The sequence below is a fragment of the Biomphalaria glabrata genome, chromosome 10, assembly GCF_947242115.1.
Source record: "Biomphalaria glabrata chromosome 10, xgBioGlab47.1, whole genome shotgun sequence".
Taxonomy (NCBI): Eukaryota; Metazoa; Mollusca; class Gastropoda; family Planorbidae; genus Biomphalaria; species Biomphalaria glabrata.
The window spans coordinates 31909469-31930791 of NC_074720.1; the positions used below are offsets into that span (position 1 = coordinate 31909469).

General features: G+C 38.8%; 1 protein-coding gene across 1 annotated transcript in view; it reads left to right on the plus strand.

Moving 5' to 3' along the window:
• Nucleotides 1–10287: 10287 nt before the first annotated feature.
• LOC106074340 (uncharacterized) overlaps nucleotides 10288–21323 on the plus strand; it is a 215914-nt gene continuing 204878 nt past the window's right edge. The window contains exon 1 of the mRNA XM_056043704.1: nucleotides 10288–10689. The gene's annotated coding sequence lies outside the window, so the exon portion shown is untranslated. The remainder of the gene's footprint in view (nucleotides 10690–21323) is intronic.

Sequence of the window (21323 nt, forward strand, 5' to 3'; positions counted from 1 at the left end):
AAAGCCTTCTGTTTCAGGGTAGAGATGACCTGCTTTGAGCCATGTTAAGGAAGCAGCCTTGTCGATGTTGTCCCCATGTAATGAAGCCGGAAATTTTCCGTGGAGTGTTTTTTCTTCCCATTGGCGAATCTCATGCCCTGTGTCTTCCAAACCGATATTGACATCAGCATTGTGTAGGTTCAGAGGGGTTGCATCGGAGTCGTATTTCCGTAGGAAGGAAACTAATTTGTTGCTGGAGGCGAGCAGTTTTGATCGTATTTTTAAAACTTGCATCTTACACAATTTGAAGATGTTCTGCAATCCACGACCCCCATCCTTCCTGGGCAGGTATAACCTTATGGTGGAGGACTTGGGGTGTAGGCATCGAAACTTGGTTAGTAATTTTCTAGTGAGTCTGTCAATGTCATGTAGGTCGGTGTCAGTCCATTTGATCACACCGAACGTGTAAAGGAGCACAGGGACGGCCCAGCTGTTTATTGCAGTGATGAGATTACTGCCAGACAGTTTGGTGTTGAGGATTTTATTAACTCTTTGCCTATATTTGCCAAGAAAGTCCTCTTTTAATTTCTTATGGTTTATCTTGGCATTCTGGTTTATTCCAAGATATTTATAAATAGAGGCGGAGTTCAATTCCTCGATGCCTTCAAATTCAATGTTTGTGTTCGTTGCCTTGCCCTTTTTAATGCTTATGATGCCACACTTATCCAGGCCAAAAGACATACAGATATCGTCACTAAAGCATTTTACCGTTTTGATTAAGGTGTGTAATTTTTGCTCGGTTTCTGCATATAGTTTTAGATCATCCATGTATAATAAGTGGGACACACATTTTGTACATTTAGTGTCAACCCTAAAACCGTTTGTAGAGTCTTGGAGTAATGTAGATAGAGGATTAATCGCTAGGCAGAACCAGAGTGGAGATAGTGAGTCACCCTGGTATATACCTCTTCTTATGTGCACAGAACCTAGTTTATCACGATTAAGGTGCAGATTTATCTTCCAATTATTCATACAGACTTTCAATAGTTGTTTTATTCTTGGGTTGATTTTATGAATGTCCAGGGTTTTTAAAAGCCAATCATGCGGAACTGAGTCGAAAGCTTTTTTGTAGTCGATGTAACACATGTGTAAATTTCTCTTTCTTCTATTAGCTTGATGCAATATAATACCATCTATAGTTAGCTGTACTTTACAGCCCATCGACTCTTCAATGCAACCTTGTTGTTCATCTGCTAGTAGCATATGGGCAGAACAAAATTTATACATTTTACTTTTTAAAAGTGAAGTTAATAGTTTATACACCACTGACAGACAAGTGATAGGGCGATAGTTTGATGGTTGGTTCGGATCCCCTTTTTTGGGGAGGAGAGATGTTCTCCCTTCAGTGAGTTCCAACAGCATTGAAGACGGTTCTGATATTAGCTCGTTAAAACTTGATGTTAGTGGTGCATGTACGGCTGTAAGTTTTTTCAGCCAAAAGTTGTGTATATTGTCCGGTCCAGGAGCAGTCCAGTTGTGGGTTTTTGAAATAGCTGCGGAGACTTCCTCAGCTGTGAAATCCTCATCAGACATTTCTGGTATTAGGTTGTTTTTAGTTTGGATTTCCTCGATCCAGTCAGCCTGCACATTGTAATGTAGCGGGTCGGACCAAAGCGCCGCCCAGTAGTCGGTAAAGGAGCCGTGTTTAGTGCTATCAATGGTTTGAATTTTGTCAGCACCATTATCAGCTAGTTTACGGAAGAACTGTTTTCTCGTGTGCTGAAATAAAGCGTTATGCTCCTTTCTTTTGGTGGTTTCGTTGTAGCGCTTTAACCTAGCTCCCTTTAGTTTAGCTTTCTGTCTCAGAGTATCTTTCAAACATAAGAGTCGTGCGTGGCTATCACAGTCCGTCAATTTGATTCCAGTTGTTCTTAGTATTGTCTTCATTTTGTTAAGTATTTTCGCGGAATGGTTGTTTCCCAGATATTGTCCAATTGTATCCATTTGGCTCCTCAGTTGATTAATATTGTCTTCAAGGCGCCTTTTCCATGCTGGCACATGTTGTTTTGGTCTTTGATTAATTGGGCCTAGCTCGAAGGTCTTTTGTCCAGAGAGCTCCGTGACAGCCACAGCGGCGCAGTATATAGCGAGGTGTGTCTCAAACAAGTTTCTTGGTGTTTCAAAATGGTTGGCTAAGACTTTATTTATTTCGTTAATATATGTGTTTGTCTCTTTCTTGACGTTTAGCTTGGGGATACGAGGCCTAGAGTTAAGATTGGTGTTTTTATAACGGTCTATAAGATTAGAAAATTTTGAGTGTAGCTCATTGCTTATTGCCGATGTTGGGTCATTCTCTTGTTGGTTGGGTGTTCTACTAATGTCTTCGTTGGTCGGCTGTGTGGGCGTGTCGTTTATATCTGAGATGAGCTCTTGTGTATGAAGCTCATGACCTACTTCCCTTCTTATCACGTCAATTTCTGCAGGGGTCAAATAACATTTTTTAATTATTACAGATCTTCTGTCTACAACATTCTGCTCTGTAAGGTTTAGATTAGGGTATAATTTGTTAAATTCCAGGGAGAGTTTTTGCCTATAACCTGGGAGAGGTTTATCATCACAAATGTTTACACGGAAGAACGATTTGATAATGTCTATATTCATTTCTCTCGTCCATTTGATCCTTTTGGCTCCTCTTGTTCTACCACCAACAGCACCTCTCAATTGTGTGGGGTGCGAGTCAGGGAGTAGACCGACCTCTTGTGTTTGGTCATGAGGTTGTGAATTACCCTCAGTAAACACTCGACTCATTGGTGAATAATATTTACCGCCTAATTTATTTCATATTCATCACTGTCCTGGAAGAAGCAATGGGTCCGTTCTATTTCCTCAAAATTCAAAAATGAAGATAAAAAAAATGAACGTGCGTTGACTGGTTTATTTTGATCTACTGTCTCAGTAAACAAGCTTTTTAGATCTAGGTCTAGTAATCATGGAAGTGACGCAGCGAAAATGGCGTCCCTAGCCTAGGATAAGAAGTGATCTTAAAACTAAGAAAGTTTTCAAACCCAATGCATGAAAACATCCTAAATACATGCAGACCTACAACCATGTAGCAGTACTTCAGTATTTGTCAAGTCTAGAGTACAAATACTTCCTTGATCTCGCTACAAAGTGCACTGAGTCAGAGAGAAGGAAAACACGCCATAGGATATATTTTGTTGAATTCCTGGAAGAGTTTTTGCCTATAACTTGGGAGAGGTTTATCATCACAGTTATTTATACGGAGGAACGATTTGATAATGTCAATATTCATTTCTCTCGTCCATTTGATCCTTTTGGCTCCTCTTATTCTACCACCAACAGCACCTCTCAATTGTGTGGGGTGCGAGTCAGGGAGTAGATCGACCTCTTGTGTTTGGTTATGAGGTTGTAAATTACCTTCAGTAAACAATCGACTCATTGGTGAGTTACCGAATCATAGTAGAGATTAGAGATAAGCTAGTAGACATAGAGGCTTAGAAGTCTGCTATGTTTGAGATTTATTCCATGTTTCTCAAATTATTCTCATTAGTTTGCCTTGGCTTAAGGTCGGTCCTGCCTTCACCATTTCCACTGTTTGTAAGAGGTTAAGAGTGCTAACAACAGCGTGTAGGCCAGGTATTGGAATGCTCCGATGCTATTTGAGTCGCATTCTGTTTGGAAGATTGTATCTAGTCAAAACGTTTCACACATTGCGATGAAGTATTGCATACTTTGATGCAAACATAAGAAAAAGCTGACAACAAGTGGACAAATCTCAAAGTGTTGACCTAAACGGTAACATGAATGTACTAATTGCCTATGCTAATAACTTTGTGGAGTGTCAAAGTCTTTTCTCATTATCTAGGTGTTACCTCTATACAGTTTGGCTCATAACTGAGTGCGTCAGGTCCACCTTTTTTTTTAGAAAAAGAAATTAAGTTTGCGCTGGACACTGTACCAAAAGCGCTCTTTCATTCAAATCCATTTTTGTAGACTATTCCTTTTTCCTTTCATATTCGCGTCGTTGTCATATCCCCATGCCCTCTAAGATCTTTTAATTTCCATTTTAACTTTGCATTTTATTTTAAAGAATGTAATTAAACAGAAAAGAAGCTTAGTCTTAATCTGCAAGACTATTTTATAATTTTTCAGTTGTTGTTTTTCAAATATATTTGTTTGTAACTGTGTATAGATTCCACTTTACGATGAAATTTCACTAAAACGAAATAATAATACTAAAATAAAGAGAACTACTTTGAATCTTTCTCTTTAACAAACCTCGTTTCTTGCAATGTCAGAGAATACTCATTAGGCCTTCTGTCATCTTTCCTTTGCGTTCCTCAGGGAACATAGGGCCTCAGAATAAACACGCCACTCTCCACGGTATCTTGCTAGTTTCTTTAATGGCTTCCATGCTCTTCCCTGTCCATTCTGCTTCATCTAGTACAGGGGTCGGCAACCTTTTGAGTCGGAAGAGCCAAAAAGTACAATTTACAAAATTTCAACGTTTTTAAAGAGCCACAAGATTTGTTCTTTCAAACAATAAACTCGCATAAATAAAGTGTTTTGATTGAAAAAACGAATCTATTTATTCATAAGAAAAAATATCAATTTATAATAGTCTTTTACACAACAAATTATATATACACTAACCTGTACTTCAATAACAAACAATCGAAAAAACAAATTCAGTAGTAACTATGGTTTTGCATGGTTTTAGAAAGTTTGGATAAATTTGGCTCATATCTTGCATTTAGTTTCAAACACAACTCTAAATTTCATTTGCTAGTTGGCTTCATACTTTAATTTAATTATATTTATGCAAGAGAACGCTTGCTCGCACGAATATGCCGATCCGACGATAGTCAGCTTTCCAAATGCCAACTTTTTCACCTGACTGTAGCAATCTGGAAGACTATTCCAAGTGTCGAATATAAATGCCTAATCTCGTGGCATTTCTTTTAAAGCTGTCCACTCTTGTTGCGTTACATACATTTCTGGACCTTCAAATCTTCCAACCTGATTTTCAACGCTGTATATTTTCCACCCCACAAAGCTTTACTTTTTAAATCGATCAATAGCATGTCTAGAGAACCAGTTTCAATGCCAAATGTCTATGTGGATTTCGGTACTTTTAGTGTTGAGAATATTATTTTTATAAATGCTACAGTCGTTTTGTTTGTTTTGAATTGTTTTAATCTGTCAATAAATTCATCTTTACTTTTTCTTTATAACTATCCTGAATTAACTCGTGTCTAACAAGATACAGTTAAAAATCTTGATCACCAAATGCATGACTTCAACTATTTTCGTATGAAATGTTTGGACACAAAGCGCTTCTTGTATTATGCAGTGAAATGTAAGAATTTCGTGGTTTATTTTGCACCAAAGAATCGTTGTTGCCAACTTTTTTTTCTGTCATACTTCTGGCTCCATCAGTTGCTATTGAAACGATTTTAATATATTTATTATATTGTCTTCCAGGTATTTTTGCACGACATTAGCTGTATCTTCTCCTTTAGTTTGTCACGAGAGCGGTAGCAATCCTAAAAGTTCTTCTTTTGGATCTTGGGAAGACATAACTGACAAAAAGGTCAACTTGTGCCGTGTCTTTTATGTCGCAAGACTCATTTATATCGAGTGATAAGGCAGATGAAAGTTGAATATCTTCCACTTGCAAATATGTTACATTTCAAGACATGTGGGAGGGGTGAGCTGAAAAGCGAGTGGCCGAGAGATAGAATCGAATCAGAATGATTTTTTAATGTTTTTTTTAGATAAAATAAATAATATTTACACATGGATCTAAAGAGCCGCAGCTTAACATCCAAGGAGCCGCATGTGGCTCGCGAGCCGCAGGTTGCCGACCCCTGACTTCTAGTACACTGCGTCGTCATGTTATTTGTGAATGATATATCCATATTGTTTTCTACGGTTTCCATTCTAATGTATAGTCTGTTGTTGGTATCTTTACTAAGGGTGTGTCTAATCCATCTCCACATCCTCTCTAGAATCAAACATCTCTATATTTTTCTGTCCACTCATCTCCCACAGTTTGGTGTTTTCTATTTTTCATAATATAAGAATGGAATATATTTTTAAGGGAAAGTACTTTGTCAATCTTTCAGAGATAACAATTATTTTTGCAATTATCTCCCTTAGATAGTTCTAAATATATATCTTTTAATTCTCGACCAAAGTTAGACTAGAACGTCTAGAAGTCACTAGATAATGACTAGATGATCCCATAGATTCATATGCTCTTTCCTTATACGTTTTGTTGTTGCATTAAATATAATCTTATCAAAAACCTAGTTTGTATTTGTTTTTTAATTCATGTATTTCATCACAATCGTCTACGTGTTATCTTTTAATAATGGAATTTTCTTTGTTGAAAACATGAACACCAGATAGACCTTCATCTTTTTAAAGGTTTTATTAGAGATTATTGTGTTAATTGTTAGTTACTGGATTCGATTTTGATAGTATAGTTCCATGATTAGGTTTAATAATAACATTACAAAATTTGTTTTATCAAATTCAGATCAGAGTATTATGAATTTGTTTCGTAAACCCATCTGGTGTATGTTGAAGGGAGGTTGTCGTTGAGAGCCACAATCTACCATAGTGTCATATCTAGCCAGCATAACGACCAACTGCCTTTGCTTTTCCCCAACTTAATGTCAGGTACTCAATAGAGCTGGATGGACTCAGAGGCGCCTGAAATTAAAAATCCCAGTCTTCACTGGGATTCGAACACGGGACCCACAATTCGGAAGCCATGCGTATTACCACTCAGCCCCTCCATACATGAGTAGGTTAGTGAGCTATGATCCATCTCCAGATTTTAGTAATGAATGCAAAATCTCTCAAGATGCTAGAAAACTGTGGCCGGTCTTTTCTAAAAAAAACAAAACAATAGTCATTCTTATGATGTAGAAAACTATAATCTTCCCTATAGTCTTAATTTATTAAAGTCACTGTAATGAGTTCACAATTCTTTTATTAATCAATGAAATGGTCATCGATTGTTTCATGATTAGCCTTATCTTAACACTGTATCAGCTCAACTTCCTCCACTGGTCAGCCATTGACCACAAGTCCTGGATTAGTTGTCCACCTATCAGTAATGGCCTCCCCTCATCAGACCGGAACTTATCTCCCCCCGCTCCAGATAACAGTTCTCCTCCTTTAATGGATCTCATTATACGACCTTCTCGGGCTGTCGGGTTACGCTTCGAAGCCCGGTGAGTGAAAAGTGAAGTTCCGGAACTGAGAATCTCATCGGCGGAGGCATCCGCTGGAACTGACAGGCACAGCATGATGGGAAAAGTTGGTGTCTTCTTTTAAGATCATCACTCTCTCTCTGTCTTTGAGATACGATCTAATGGCAGGGCAATTAAAAAGTCTCTTTGTAATGAGGATTGGGAAATATACTCAAACAGAAACAACAAAAAAAAAAAGAAGCCTGGTAGACATACAACTAAGAAACTTGTTTTATTTTATTTATATAGTTGACAACCATTTCCTCTTACGATATTTTTTTTCCAAATAGAAGTGAAATAAAGCAAAGTTGTCATTGCTGCAATGTAATGATTTTATCGGTAAATTCGATGAGATACCCATCTTTCTATTATCTGTATACATTTGATATGCAGTAAAATATAATTCCAGTCTAAGTTCGACATACCATACTTTCTATTATCAGACTGCGTTCAACAGGAGTTACGTTCGACATACCGTACTGTCTATTATCAGTCTAGGATTGATGTACACTTCTTTCTGTTTCCAGTATATGTTTGACCTGCACTAAACGTCTTTCTATTCTTACTCAACATTCGATTTTGTTTTCTTTGTCTTTAACGTTTTGCTAATTCTCTGTTCGGTAACAATTATATTTGTACATGTCCCAGTACCTGATTGTCAATTAGCACCGAGACGGATTTAGAGAGCATCTGAAGAATACAGAAACACTCAAAGACATAAAGTCAACTAGGGGATCAATATGTCTAAAAACATTTACAAGGGATTCTCGCCTGATGTCATTTTATATAGGTCAATAGTAAGGGAGCTAACTTATTTGACTTCCAAAAGTTGATACATGATTCAAAGGTATTAAATGGGTGGCATAAAAAAAAATATTGCTTTTAAGCCATAGGCGGTTTGTATGCAGAAGTATATATTATGAGATGTTAATATTTAAAAAAAAAAAAAAAAAAAACTTTATGCTTAAAATACAGTACAAAAAAAGCGAGAAAAAATTAGTCTCGATACAATGGGTCTTAACAAATAAAAAGCATAAGAAAGATATATAAAAATAAAACACAAATAAGTTCAAGGATGCTCTATTAAAAGATCGCACAAAGTGAAGTCGGGTCTTGACAGAACTGTTGCTTGTTTGAAATAAAGTATTTTTGTAGATCATGGTGTTTTTGAACAAGTGGAATCTGTTGTGTCATAGTCCCTGGCTGGAAACTTGACATATTATGTATAGGTGAACATTGTTGTGGTGCTGTGGTCAGGTGATCATTGTTGTGGTGCTGTGGTCAGGTGATCATTGTTGTGTCATAGTCCCTGGCTGGAAACTTGACATATTGTGTGTAGGTGATCATTGTTGTGGTGCTGTGGTCAGGTGATCATTGTTGTGTCATGGTCCCTGGCTGGAAACTTGACACATTGTGTATATGCGATCATTGTTGTGGTGCTGTGGTCAGGTGATCATTGTTGTGGTGCTGTGGTCAGGTGATCATTGTTGTGGTGCTGTGGTCAGGTGATCATTGTTGTGGTGCTGTGGTCAGGTGATCATTGTTGTGTTGCTGTGGTCAGTGCCGGATTTAAGTATGTAGAGGCCCAGGGGCAGGAATTTTGTGGAGGCCACTACAATTTTTTGAAAGCTTTAATAAAGATCTATGGTCTCCTTCAGTCACGCAGCAACTATGGATCATCTCATGGAAATGAGATGTATACCTGGGCATAAGCTGTGGTCGAAACGATAAAGAACTACTTATGAGTGAAAACACTTATAACAAAAAGAAAACTATATTTTAGAAGAAAGAAATAGACTCTTATAAGTTTTATTTCAAGTTCCTTTAAAAAAAATTTAATACGCTTACTTTAGTTTAAAATGTGTATATTTCTTGTTAGTTTGTGGAGCGTAATGCCATTAGTACAGATGTAGTGACTCATTCCGAGCATGCTACAAGTCTACACTTCTTTATCACGACACTTTTGCCAGCCGTAATAATGCGATTAGGAAATGTTGAAAAAAAAACTTTAGGAAGTTTCTGACTCGTCGAAATCCTTAGCCCTCCCCCCCGCCCTCCCTTAAATCTGTAGTCAAGCGAGAGCTCCTTTTTTTTTTTGACAGATTATAATTCTTTTTGTCCCAGTGAAGTTTCGCGATTTTGTTAGTTGCAAATATTGAAGGGAGAGCTTCAGTGCGCCCTTTAGTCTAAGTGTGGGGGTTTCTGTGGCCATTGAACCGAGACGGACGTACGGTGTGATGTCTAAGCAACCAACATCTTAGTATTTAAAACAGTGTCTTTGGCTGCTGCGATTTGTTGCTCGGAGTCTTTTTTTTTTAAATGTTTAACATGTTTCGGATGTTCCTTCAGATTTAAAGATAATTTCAGCGGGTAGAGTTTGAACGCAGGACCATCGAGACCCCAAACGACAGCCCAGAGAGCATACCACACGACCAGGGAGCGCCAGTCTATTATGTATACGCTTTTGGTCATAGATGGTTCTCTTTAAAAACTTGTAATCTTCAACTAGTCACTTGATTGCAATTTCGCATGTAATAAATAATTCATGTAACAATTAATTAACTCCTTCAGACCTTGCAAATCCAAAGTACAGTTGATGTAAAGTTTCTTTCGCTCAGTGTTAAAAACGAGGGTGTCTTGAAGACAATGACAAACCGCCTTTATTTTCAATATAATATCAGGTATAAGAGTTTTGTGGTCTCCGAAAATTAAATTTCTACTCGTAACCGGGATTCGAACACGATTAGAAAGACGAGCGCATTACTTCTCAGCTACTAATCAAATTTGGAATAGTGTTTAAAAAAAAAAGAAAAAAATCTATTTTTTAATGCAACCTTAAAGTTAATATTTTGTTTTAAATAAATGTTAATTGATCAATAAAATTCCAGTGACACGTGTGTTTATCATAATGGTCTGCTTTTTAGAACATTTGGGTATTTACTTTGTGCTTCAACTGCTGTATGGTCAGTGAACAAAAGTAAAGGAAATACATTTTAGACCTACATGCTGTCTTTGTAACCTTGTTAAACATTAATAACAATAATGTGTGACATCATTTGTAAACCTTTGTGTTGTGTCTAAGAATGAATACACAACTTCACGTTTTAGTTTTTTTACTTGCCACTTGCGATCTCCCGGAAACTGACATGAGTTTATGTGTGTGTAAAGTCATGCGCAAGTGGATGTGTAGAAAAACAGAGACAAGTTCTGAATAGTCCTGACAATTGAACTGTGTTGGTTATTGAGATGTGCTGGTGTTTGGGTAAAGAATTATGGAGTATTGAAATGATTTATCTTGTGATTTCTGTGGATTATAGTGTGCATTTATTTCATTGGATTATCATTTCATGTATTTTTGACTACTAAAGTTGTGCGTCTTATGAAGGCAGCTGCATCCTGAGAGAAAGATGAGACCGGGTGATAGGTAAGTCTAACTGAGTCTTTTATTAGAAAATCTACATATCATTAATTCTTCTTTGTTAGAATAGATTAAAGAATAACTAAATTCCCAGAAAATATTCACTGACACATAGTTATATGTACTTAACCACACTCAGCTACATCTACTAAACCTTTAAAAAGCTACATCTAATCAACCTTCAAAAAGCTACATCTACTCAACCACACACAGCTACATCTACTCAACCACACACAGCTACATCTACTCAACCACACACAGCTACATCTACTCAACCTTTAAAAAGCTACATCTACTCAACCGCACACAGCTACATCTACACTCAGCCGCACACTGCTACATCTGATCAACCTTTAAAAAGCTACATCTACTCAACCACACACAGCTACATCTACTCAACCTTTAAAAAGCTACATCTACTCAACCGCACACAGCTACATCTACTCAGCCGCACACTGCTACATCTACTCAACCTTTAAAAAGCTACATCTACTCAGCCGCACACTGCTACATCTACTCAACCTTTAAAAAGCTACATCTACTCAGCCGCACACTGCTACATCTACTCAACCTTTAAAAAGCTACATCTACTCAACCACACACAGCAACATCTACTAAACCTTTAAAAAGCTACATCTAATCAACCTTAAAAAAAGCTACATCTACTCAACCACACACAGCTACATCTACTCAACCACACACAGCTACATCTACTCAACCACACACAGCTACATCTACTCAACCACACACAGCTACATCTACTCAACCTTCAAAAAGCCACATCTACTCAACCTTTAAAAAGCTACATCTACTCAACCACACACAGCTACATCTACTCAACCTTTAAAAAGCTACATCTACTCAACCGCACACAGCTACATCTACTCAGCCGCACACTGCTACATCTACTCAACCTTTAAAAAGCTACATCTACTCAGCCGCACACTGCTACATCTACTCAACCTTTAAAAAGCTACATCTACTCAGCCGCACACTGCTACATCTACTCAACCTTTAAAAAGCTACATCTACTCAACCACACACAGCAACATCTACTAAACCTTTAAAAAGCTACATCTACTCAACCTTTAAAAAGCTACATCTACTCAACCTTTAAAAAGCTACATCTACTCAACCTTTAAAAAGCTACATCTACTCAGCCGCACACTGCTACATCTACTCAACCTTTAAAAAGCTACATCTACTCAACCACACTCAGCTACATCTACTAAACCTTTAAAAAGCTACATCTAATCAACCTTAAAAAAAGCTACATCTACTCAACCACACACAGCTACATCTACTCAACCACACACAGCTACATCTACTCAACCACACACAGCTACATCTACTCAACCACACACAGCTACATCTACTCAACCTTCAAAAAGCCACATCTACTCAACCTTTAAAAAGCTACATCTACTCAACCACACACAGCTACATCTACTCAACCTTTAAAAAGCTACATCTACTCAACCGCACACAGCTACATCTACTCAGCCGCACACTGCTACATCTACTCAACCTTTAAAAAGCTACATCTACTCAACCACACACAGCTACATCTACTCAACCTTTAAAAAGCTACATTTACTCAACCACACACAGCGACATCTACTCAACCTTTAAAAAGCTACATTTACTCAACCACACACAGCTACATCTACTCAACCTTTAAAAAGCTACATCTACTCAACCACACACAGCAACATCTACTAAACCTTTAAAAAGCTACATCTAATCAACCTTAAAAAAAGCTACATCTACTCAACCACACTGGAGTGATCGTTAAATGAACTTGTGTGTTACCCGTGCTTGTAATCGTGCTAGTATTTGTAATCGTGTTCGCATTATCGTAGTCTGTGAATCGTGACCAGTCTGTACTGTGTTATTGTGTGTATCAGTCGTGTTTTATTGAAATAAAGCCTTGTTTCTAAGGTTATGAATTGACTTAGTATATTACAATTTATTTCAATAAAACCATTCTTAAATGCACAAGTTTTTGCGTCCCAATAGACTGGATGCTGATCCTAGTTCAACTAATGCTTCAGTTACATGGAAACATTGGATTTCTTGTTTTGACAGATTCGCAACGAAGGTAGGGGCTAGTGAAAGCGAACAGTTTGACCTGCTATGCAACTTTGTGTCTCCATCCTTATATCAGTATATTTCTACCTGTTCTAAATACTCAGAAGCAAAATCTATTCTTGAGAATTTATTTGTGAAGGCCCCTAATGAAACATTGGCCAGACATTTGCTTGCAACTTGCAAACAAGAAGTCGATCAAAGTCTTGATCAATTTGTACACAAGCTGAGAGTGATGGCCAGAGATTGTCAGTTCCGAGCTGTCAGTGCTGACAAAAATGAAGAGGACGCCATTCGCGATGCCTTTGTTAGCGGCATGCGTTCGAGTGTAATTAGACAGAGGCTACTTGAGAAAAGATCCCTTGTCTTGAAAATGGCTTTAGATATTGCCAAGACACTCGACATGGCCCAAAAAGAATCCAGTTCGTTTAGTACTCCTTCTCAATTGGTAGAGTCAACTCTTTCGTCATCGGCAATCTCAACCGAAGAAATGGTGGACTCAGAAACAATCGCAACAGTGAGTACTAAATGTTTCTTTTGCGGAGGTAGTCGGCATCTCAGAGCGAAATGCCCTGCCAAAGACTGCATGTGTCATTCGTGCGGGAAAAATGGACATTTTTCGAAGGTTTGCAGGTCTCGCAACACTCCTATAACCAAAACAAAAGTCAAAACATCTCCTAGCCACGAGATTAAAAGACAATCTTGTAAAGATTGTAGCTGCATTAAGGACTCTACACATCTAACATCACTAATTGCTACTTCGTCTGTATCTGGTTTAACTAAATCAACAGTACACATCTCTGTAAATGGCGTGAACCTAAAAGCCCTAATTGATACAGGTAGCGGGGAAAGCTACATTTCTTCAAACATACCAAGAGAATACGATTGGTCAGTGACACGTTCAAAGCACATTTCTATGGCGTCATCTCAACTGTCAAGCGTCACAAGAGGCCACATGTTTGCATCGCTAAAATACAAAGGGGAAGTATACAATCAATTCAAACTTTCGTTACTAGATGAACTTTGCACTGATGTAGTGCTTGGGTTAGATTTCCTCGCATTGCACAAAGAACTGATAATTCCATTCAAAGGTGGTCGACCTGCATTTCATGTCTGCTCGCTCAATGCTGTTAAGGTAGAGGCACCACAATTGTTTGCAAATTTATCCCCTGATTGCAGACCTATTGCTACTAAATCTCGTCGTTACTCCTTCCAAGACACACAATTTATTAAAGCTGAAGTTGAGAAATTGATACGAAACGGTGTCATTGAACCTTCCAAATCACCTTGGAGAGCTCAAGTCCTTGTCACGACCAATGAGCGGCACAAAAAGCGAATGGTCGTTGATTATAGCCAAACTATAAATAGATTTACTTACCTGGACGCTTACCCCATGCCTAGAGTGGATGAAATGGTGGAGAAAATTTCCAGGTATGAAATCTTTAGCACATTGGATCTGGAGAGTGCTTATCACCAAATACCTATCCAACAGAGCGAAAAGAAATACACAGCCTTCGAAGCTTGTGGTAAACTCTACCAGTTTTGCAGAATACCCTTTGGGGTCACTAACGGTGTAGCTTGCTTCCAGAAAACCATAGACACTATTATAGAAAAAGAAAAGTTGTCTGACACGTTTGCCTATGTCGACAATGTAACAATATGTGGTACAGATGTAGACTCCCATAACAAAAATCTGTTGCATTTTCAGAAGGTAGCTCAGGAATACGGAATAACTTTCAACGAAAGTAAAAGTGTATTTGCTACTAAGAAGGTAAAGCTGCTTGGATATGAAATATCCAAAGGACATTTAAAGCCGGACCCTGATAGATTTCAAGCTCTGCGAGATTTGCCACCTCCAAAAGATCTGAAGTCTCAGAAAAGGATTGTAGGACTTTTGGCATATTATGCTCACTGGATACAAAATTTCTCCGACAAATTGTATCCTATAATGAAAAATCAAATTTTTCCTGTACCTACAGAAGTAAAAACAGCGTTTGAAGACTTGAAAGAAGAATTGCAGAAAGCAGCAATTTTCACCATAAAGTATGACCATCCTCTAATTGTGGAAACTGACGCTTCTGACATCGCAGTAGCTGCCACTTTAAATCAGGACGGAAGACCTATTGCATTCTTCTCTAGAACTCTTTCACCTAGTGAAAGGCATCAATCTGCCATAGAGAAAGAAGCAACTGCAATAATTGAAGCTATACGCAAATGGAAGCATTATTTGTGTGGCAATTATTTTACCCTTATTACGGACCAGCGGTCTATTTCATACATATTTAAAGACACTCATGACAAGAAAATTAAAAACGATAAGATACAAAGGTGGAAATTGGAACTGGCAAGCTTCAAGTTTGATATACAGTATAGACCTGGGAACGCCAACACAGCAGCAGACACCTTGTCTAGAGGGCACTGTGCAACCATGACGAAACAAAGTAGCCTGAAGACGTACCATGACTACCTGTGTCATCCAGGTGTCACTAGACTTCTACATTATGTCAGGTCAAAGAACTTACCCTTCTCGGTTGAAGAGGTCAGGCAGACCATTCAACAATGCAGAACCTGCAATAGAATTAAACCGCAATTCTATAAGGAATTTGCAGGTACGCTCATCAAGGCCACACAGCCGTTTGAAAGAATAAGTGTTGACTTTAAAGGTCCTTTGCCATCAGCTACTCGCAACAAGTACTTGTTAACAATGATTGACGAATATTCGCGGTTTCCATTCGCTTTTCCCTGTCCTGATATGACATCTAAGACAGTAATAAAGTGCTTCGACCAGTTATTTTTCCTCTTTGGAACACCCAGTTACATCCACTCTGATCGTGGCTCATCATTTATGTCCACAGAAACTACAGAATATCTACATTCTAAGGGCATAGCCACTAGCAGGACAACGCCCTATAACGCAAAAGGAAATGGTCAAATAGAAAAGCTGAATAAAACATTGTGGCAGGCTATTTTATTAGCATTGGACTCAGGGAAGTTGGAACTATCACAGTGGGAATCTGTGTTGCCCCAGGCACTTCACTCCATTCGATCATTACTGTGTACTTCTACTAATGAAACTCCACACGAACGGATCTTCAAATTCAACAGAAGATCGCCAACGGGAACATCCTTGCCTACTTGGCTACAGAACCCAGGCAAAGTATTGCTAAAATCACCTGTAAGATCTTCAAAATTTGACCCATTGGTACAAGAGGTTGAACTTATTAGCTGCAACCCACAGTACGCCCATATACGATTTCCAAATGGCCGGGAGGAGACAGTGTCGCTTAGGCAGCTGGCGCCGAAGGAAAGTTCCACGAACGACTATTTCGAACCAGAGAACGGTATTCTGCCTCAAGAGGTCGGTGACTCTTTGGATCTCTCACCAGGGAGTCGCTACGTGCCTGAAGCTATCAGTGGTTCACAGAGTCCCACCCCAATGATGTACAACCAGCCGGAGGTCATCAGTGACTCACAGGGGAGCCACCCAATGCCAGAGGCCAATATTGACTCGAGTCCCGTACAGGACAGTTACGACTTGCAAGGAGAAAGGTCTGCGCCAGAGATGCCTCCGGATCCTTCCCTTCATACGCATGGCTATAGCCTAAGACCCAGAAAGAAATGAAGGAGGGGTGAATGGAGTGATCGTTAAATGAACTTGTGTGTTACCCGTGCTTGTAATCGTGCTAGTATTTGTAATCGTGTTCGCATTATCGTAGTCTGTGAATCGTGACCAGTCTGTACTGTGTTATTGTGTGTATCAGTCGTGTTTTATTGAAATAAAGCCTTGTTTCTAAGGTTATGAATTGACTTAGTATATTACACACACACAGCTACATCTACTCAACCACACACAGCTACATCTACTCAACCACACACAGCTACATCTACTCAACCACACACAGCTACATCTACTCAACCACACACAGCTACATCTACTCAACCACACACAGCTACATCTACTCAACCTTCAAAAAGCCACATCTACTCAACCTTTAAAAAGCTACATCTACTCAACCACACACAGCTACATCTACTCAACCTTTAAAAAGCTACATCTACTCAACCTTTAAAAAGCTACATCTACTCAACCTTTAAAAAGCCACATCTACTCAACCTTTAAAAAGCTACATCTACTCAACCACACACAGCTACATCTACTCAACCTTTAAAAAGCTACATCTACTCAACCGCACACAGCTACATCTACTCAGCCGCACACTGCTACATCTACTCAACCTTTAAAAAGCTACATCTACTCAACCACACACAGCTACATCTACTCAACCTTTAAAAAGCTACATTTACTCAACCACACACAGCAACATCTACTCAACCTTTAAAAAGCTACATTTACTCAACCACACACAGCTACATCTAATCAACCTTTAAAAAGCTACATCTACTCAACCACACACAGCAACATCTACTCAACCTTTAAAAAGCTACATTTACTCAACCACACACAGCTACATCTACTCAACCTTTAAAAAGCTACATTTACTCAACCACGCACAGCAACATCTACTCAACCTTTAAAAAGCTACATTTACTCAACCACGCACAGCTACATCTACTCAACCTTTAAAAAGCTACATCTACTCAACCACACACAACAACATCTACTCAACCTTTAAAAAGCTACATCTACTCAACCACACACAGCTACATCTACTCAACCACACACAGCTACATCTACTCAACCACACACAGCTACATCTACTCAACCACACACAGCTACATCTACTCAACCACACACAGCTACATCTACTCAACCACACACAGCTACATCTACTCAACCTTTAAAAAGCTACATCTACTCAACCACACACAGCTACATCTACTCAACCACACACAGCTACATCTACTCAACCTTTAAAAAGCTACATCTACTCAACCACACACAGCTACATCTACTCAACCTTTAAAAAGCTACATTTACTCAACCGCACACAGCTACATCTACTCAACCACACACAGCTACATCTACTCAACCACACACAGCTACATCTACTCAACCTTTAAAAAGCTACATCTACTCAACCACACACAGCTACATCTACTCAACCACACACAGCTACATCTACTCAACCACACACAGCTACATCTACTCAACCTTTAAAAAGCTACAACTTCTCTGCTCTGGTCCACTAATAACCTCGACATTACGAGCTACTCATAACCATATCACCAGAGTGGCCAACTCTCATCATTCTGACCAATGTTAAATCAACATTCACATTCTTTTTGTGAAAACAACAACAACGGACCAATATGATCAGAGCTATCCATACATTTCTTAGGTATTTATTGTATACATAATGGTTGCCAGGAGCTTACTTAAACTACTAATTACATCTTATTGCTCTATTGCTTTTAATCGATTTGTATTAATTCTTGGCTAATGTTTTATTTTTACTATCGAACAAGAACAGTATCACATTCTGTGTCCTTATTAATAGCACATAGGTTATACTTCTGACAATGTCCTAGAATATCACCACATTGACACAATCTTTAACTGTCCACGCACTGCCCTAGTTTCCCGTAGTCCTACCGTATACCTGACCTGTTATCTCTTAAGCCCTATAAACTGCTCTGCATTCTACGAATCAATAAGCACTATGCTTTTAAACACATTGGTCTGACCCTTTTAATATTGTCCCACCTCCTAATATCAAGATGACCTCGAAATGCTGCCTTCAAGTGTCGGTGCGCCAGACTAGCAGTTTGTTTTCTTAATTAACGCCCCTATTCTCTAAATGTTTACAACTTGAAACAATATACATAAACACAAGACACTGAGAGCTAATTAATACATCATTTTCAAAAAAGAGGCTTGGTGGCCGAGTGGTAAGGAACCAGGCTTCCAAACAGAGGGTTCTCGAGTTCAAATCCTGTCTATTTTTTTAAGGACTTTAATGGGTATATAACATACGTTGGAAAAACTAAGGCCGGTTTTGTGAAGCTTTCTCTTGTGTTCTACTTAGTAAGGCATTTTTTGTGAAGCTTTCTCTTGTGTTCTACTTACTAAGGCCTGTTTTGTAAAGCTTTCTCTTGTGTCCTACTTACTAAGGCCTGTTTTGTAAAGCTTTCTCTTGTGTCCTACTTACTAAGGCCTGTTTTGTAAAGCTTTCTCTTGTGTTCGCAATGTACATCCTATCCAAACCATTATGAGTTTTCTGATTTATTGCTCTCTCGGTGTTTGCTGTTCCCCCCCCCCCTCCCTTGACATTTAAATGATGGTTAGACCAAGAGGCAAAGATGGCAGGATGAGCTAAGACCCAGCTGAAGGGAATTGCCCAGAACAGATTCCGATGGCGAAGTGCTTCCGAGGCTGTATGCTGGACCAGGCAGTCTAAATGATTAAAATTGAAGTCTTCTTACTAAGAGGAAACAATGCGATATAGACGGTAGAATATTTCTGAAGCTCCAAATAAAGGAAAATGCTTCTCCAGGTGACAATTTCTCATCAGTGGGGTCGATAACGTAATTCTATAAGGGCTTTACATGTAAACATTGAGATTCACTGGCTTATCACTAGATCACTCTATGGTGTTAGTGTAGAGATACACTGGCTTATCACTAGATCACTCTATGGTGTTAGTGTAGAGATACACTGGCTTATCATTAGATCACTCTATGGTGTTAGTGTAGAGATACACTGGCTTATCACTAGATCACTCTATGGTGTTAGTGTAGAGATACACTGGCTTATCACTAGATCACTCTATGGTGTTAGTGTAGAGATACACTGGCTTATCACTAGATCACTCTATGGTGTTAGTGTAGAGATACACTGGCTTATCACTAGATCACTCTATGGTGTTAGTGTAGAGATACACTGGCTTATCACTAGATCACTCTATGGTGTTAGTGTAGAGATACACTGGCTTATCACTAGATCACTCTATGGCAGTGATGCTCAACCGAATTCGACCTGCGGGCCATTTTAACTTTCGACACGCGTGTCGCGGGCCACATCAATAAAAGGTAAAATAATGAAATCCAAATTCTCCAAAAACTATTTGAAAATATTTGGATCTAGTATTAATTAATGGGATATTTAAAGTCATCATTTTTTACGCGTCTAAAAATGGGATCATTTCTCTACTTAAAATGTGAGCGACATTGTAGCTACCTTTACCACCAACTTATTTTCTTGTCTCTTTTTGGTTAATATTCCCATCGACCCTCCAATCTCTAGGCGTAGTTTGACCAATCTTTTATACGCGGCTCAAACCAAAAAGGCCTTCATATTTGTTTTATAATGCCGCTGTATATGTTCTTGTTTTTGAAACAGCCAGACTTTCTTTACAAAACAAATATGCTGTCTAATTATCATGTTCCACAAAAAAAGATCCATTCACTTTTCTCGGTAGATTCCCATTTCATAAACTCATGAACGCACAATCGTTAAAGGTCATGGTACCAATCCTTCAGAGAAAAAGTGGAGGCCCTAACAGTTTTGAAGGGGTGAGGATTTGATTTTCTACTTTTGTGCCGACGTTTCGGCGGGCCGGATGAAACTACGTCGCGGGCCGGTTATGGCCCGCGGGCCGTACTTTGGGCATCACTGCTCTATGGTGTTAGTGTAGAGATACACTGGCTTATAACTAGATCACTCTATGGTGTTAGTGTAGAGATACACTGGCTTATCACTAGATCACTCTATGGTGTTAGTGTCACGAAAAAGCCGGAGGATTATAGTCTGCCCAAAGAGGAACCTGAGCCTGAATTAAAAAATAACAATTTTTCTTTAAAAAAATATTTTCTGACGTTTACTACCATATTGACAAGGCGCACAATTAATCGGAGTCAATAGCCTGTAGTAATTCTTTTGCCAATATTGAAACTAAAAATAGATCTGGATTAATACGTTCCAGGAGCCATGAGCGAGTAAATAAACCAGGTGCATTATCTTCCCCTTTCCACCCCGGTCTTGAGGAATGTTCCAATTATTTATTCTTCAGAAATAATCTCTATCACTGTTAGTAAGGCAATGACCCCTTCCCAGCCACCCACTTCCCGGTACTGTGCAGAGACAATCGGAGGTCTTTGGTGTTTGTCTTTCTTGTTGCCTTCCTCGGTTGACATGTTGACAGAAACCATGTCAGGATGACATGTCACTGACACCGCACGAGACGCTATTCTGAAGAAAGCTATTGTTGGCACGTGATTGCTGGGTACAATGGCTATAAAATTCAGAAAGCACCGAGTGTAACGTTCTGGTGAAGATTGCATTTCCGGAGGAGAATTTCTAGCGGACATTGTTTTTCTTATGAAAGTTGTGTTTCCGGTGGAGATGGTCTTTCCGTTGAAGAGAGTTTCTGTTACAACACTGTATCCCAAGCTTTTTCCGTAACGAAACAGTTGGCACATTCTGAGCCTTTAGCGGATAACATTTGTTAATTTTTACTATTTTTACTTTTATTTTATATCTCCCCCCCCCCCAAAACCATGTTGCTTACAGACTTGAGATAAACTACTACTCCTACAAATTTACTGTTTTATGGTACTGACGTATAGCTCCCAGACATGAGTGCTTGCATAAC